Here is a 3,196-nt window from a genome sequence, read left to right on the forward strand (position 1 = left end):
GGGACTGGGACTCGCAGTCTAAGCGTGACTGGCCTTAAAGGGGGAAGCCCACATCCCACTGTCAGTCAAGCAGCAGAGCATAGTTACAGCTGGGACGCCATCCAAACAGACACAGAACTATTCTATTTTGGTCTGCCATGTGAGCAGTGGTGCTGCTCAGAGGGAAGGGGGGGGGGGGGGCATTCTGTGGTAGGGCATGTAATTGCAGAGTGACCAGTTATGGCGAGATGTAATTGTAGACCTCAGATGGAGAGAAACTGCCAACAAGACAAGGTAAAGGACTTTTAAATAAGACTGAAAAAAAGGGGAGCAACCAAGACCACGTAAATAAATGAGGAGCTGGGTTCCAGATGTGGCACCAAAGGGTGGGAGGGGAGATGAAGAACTAAGGGAGGGAGGGAGAGAGAGAAATATGGGGCAGATGAAGGAACTGCAATGGCAGCAGAGTGAAATCCCATTTCTGCAACAGGGGGAAAAGGTGTTTACCTTCCCAGCAGCAGTGGTACGGGACGGAAAAGGGGGGATCGGGGAAGGTGAGAGGATGTTGGGCCGGGCCTGATGTTGTTTCTGGACCTTTACCAGCTGAGAGCCCGGGGGTGTCTGGTTCCACGTCGGGCCTTTGGAAACGACTACCTTATGGAAAAAATTGTGAGCTTTAAAAATCAGCGAGGAAAATGAAAACATAAACGGCGGTCGGCTGGTTCCCATTACGAGCGCGGCGGCTCAGGTGGCCCGCGTTGCCGCAGTCGGCATCGCTCCGTGCTCTTGAGTGAGTAATTATCAGGGGGGTTATTTGGGCGGCTCCACACACACAGTCCTATGCCCACGGAGGGGCCTGTTGCACCATATAGAGTCACTAAATATTCTTTTGAGCACAACATTAACGGCTAATTTCCTATTCAGGTCCAGATTTGGAGACGCTCAGAGGGAGAGTGTCCTCCCACTGCGCTCAAGTTCTCTTTACGTTGTAAAAAGTGAACACTTAATCCGGTGAATTTAAAGACGCGCTCAGTGATATATAGTATTTATTTAAAGAAGCTAGTGGGGCGCAAGCCAGTGTGGAAATAATATGACTTTCATGAATCGTGCTTTCTGTTTCCCATAATGGGAAACTCAGTAATTTAAACATTAAAAAGTAGCATCTAAAACCAAAGCCTCTGGTTTTGAAATCCATTTGTGGTGAAAGTTTCTGGGAACTGGACGAGCGACACGTCTTCTCTCTGGAGACCGGGGGGGGGCTTGTTTCTCTTACGAACCATCTAATTTTCAACTGGAAGGGCCCCATTCAAAGCAGCTGTGTGTCATCAGTCCAGCTTTTCACATTGGCACGGTGGGATTGTTAGATTACCGCTGAAAAAGAAGCCTTAAATCTAACCAAACGGCCCTCAGCCTCCCGTCCCCCCAGGAATTATCACAAGAGAGAGAGAGAGAGAGAGAGAGGGGGGCTTTATTGCAGGAAAAGTTTCCATTTGGATTCCAGCAGGGCTGCAGACAGAGGGAGACGGCAAAAGACTGCGAAAACACAGCGGCAGATGAGGGTTTTTTTTTAATATCCCAAATAACCCGCTTGGCTTTACGACCCAGCATTTGATGACGGTGTTGATGGTGTATTTCGTCTGAACAAAAGGAGATGTTTTACCAAAACCGTGGATCCCTGTGCACGCTGTGACGAAATGCCGTCCCTCTGCTCCGGTGGCCACTCGGCATTCATCCGTGAAACCCGACAGCATCGACTGCATTTCTGCTTTTTAGAATGAGCTCATTATTCCCTCATTTTCCAAACTTACATCCCGTGTTTGTCCTCCAAAAATAAATAGCTGTATTTATCCTTCTTGTTGAGTTCTCTGGGAGGGATCGTGTTTTCTGGAAGCACTTGCACCTGAAATACAGACCGTTAATGTAGTTGTTTGTGAAATAGACCTCAAAACTGATATTATGGATTTTTAAAAATGCCGACGTGCTGCTACACAAACCTTTGAGTGTCTTAGGGTTACAATAAAACCACAAAATGAAAACAAAGGTCAATAGTCAAAAATAATATAAACGTTGGTGTAATTTACATGAAATTAATTTGTAAAATCCCTCCAGATTCATGCTCATTTTATCACCTTTGTTTTTCTGTAACCTTTAAGTGTCCTCCATATCATTTCATATAGTGAGTAACCCATTGATGAGGGTTCTGCCTTTTTAATTAAGCCAGATGTTAAGCCACCCCCACTTTCTTTAGAATATATTTGAATAATATATAATACAATAATATTGAGTGTGAATAAACAAGATGTTAATCTGCCCTTAGAGGACCAGGAGTCAAGTGCAGATTACATTTTCTTTAATGTTTTTTGTGACTGGAGTCAGAAGAATGAAGGTGTTGCGATTTCCTCCGACGGGGCTAAAGAAGAACAAGTCTCACTGCAGGTTTGGCTGCCTTTTATTTAGCAATGACCCATGCAGTTCACTTTGTTTTATTGTATCATCATGTATTTCAACATATCCATGCCGCTGTGTCAGTCATAAAATACTCCCAAAAAAACGCATGTGCAGACTGTCGCCGCATAAAAATTACCCAAACTGTGCAAAATATGAGTGTGGACTTGGTGTCTTTTGGTATCGTTTGCCAAATGCAGTTGTATGATATCTATGTGAGGTTCACAAATCATTTCAAATGTATAGACATTGTTAATCAATATTGCAGTACAATTGATGTACAAACATGAGCTGATCGTCCTTCAACCTCTTCTCTACTCCCGAATGCTTATAAACCTTTGAAGAACAACACAAGTACCCCAAACCCGAGTGTATCTAAAATACATTTTAATCTTGCTGAAATTTGTTTTGTTGTTTTTTTTCACAATATTGTTCACAATATTAATCTGTCGTCGCTCTCTTCCGTCCTCGCGCGGCTCTTCGTTATCGTCTCGAAACAGAACTGTACAATCATGTTCGTGTAAATTGTTCTACATCAAGGCACAAGACAACAGCCGTCGTAAGGGGATTGGGAGGGGAGGGGGGGATGGGAGGGGGGGGGGGGGGGTAGGCTGATCTATAATGGCATCCCACTGGCACACGGGGGGGGGGGGGGGGGAAGGAATTATGGAGGATGTATATATAGTATGGATCTCAAAATGGGGAGGGGGCTGAATAGAAGAAATGTGCTCTAACGATGTGGAAGGTGAAAAAGAAAAAAGGTGATAACCAC

The sequence above is a fragment of the Pungitius pungitius genome, chromosome 6, assembly GCF_949316345.1.
Source record: "Pungitius pungitius chromosome 6, fPunPun2.1, whole genome shotgun sequence".
NCBI lineage: Eukaryota > Metazoa > Chordata > Actinopteri > Perciformes > Gasterosteidae > Pungitius > Pungitius pungitius.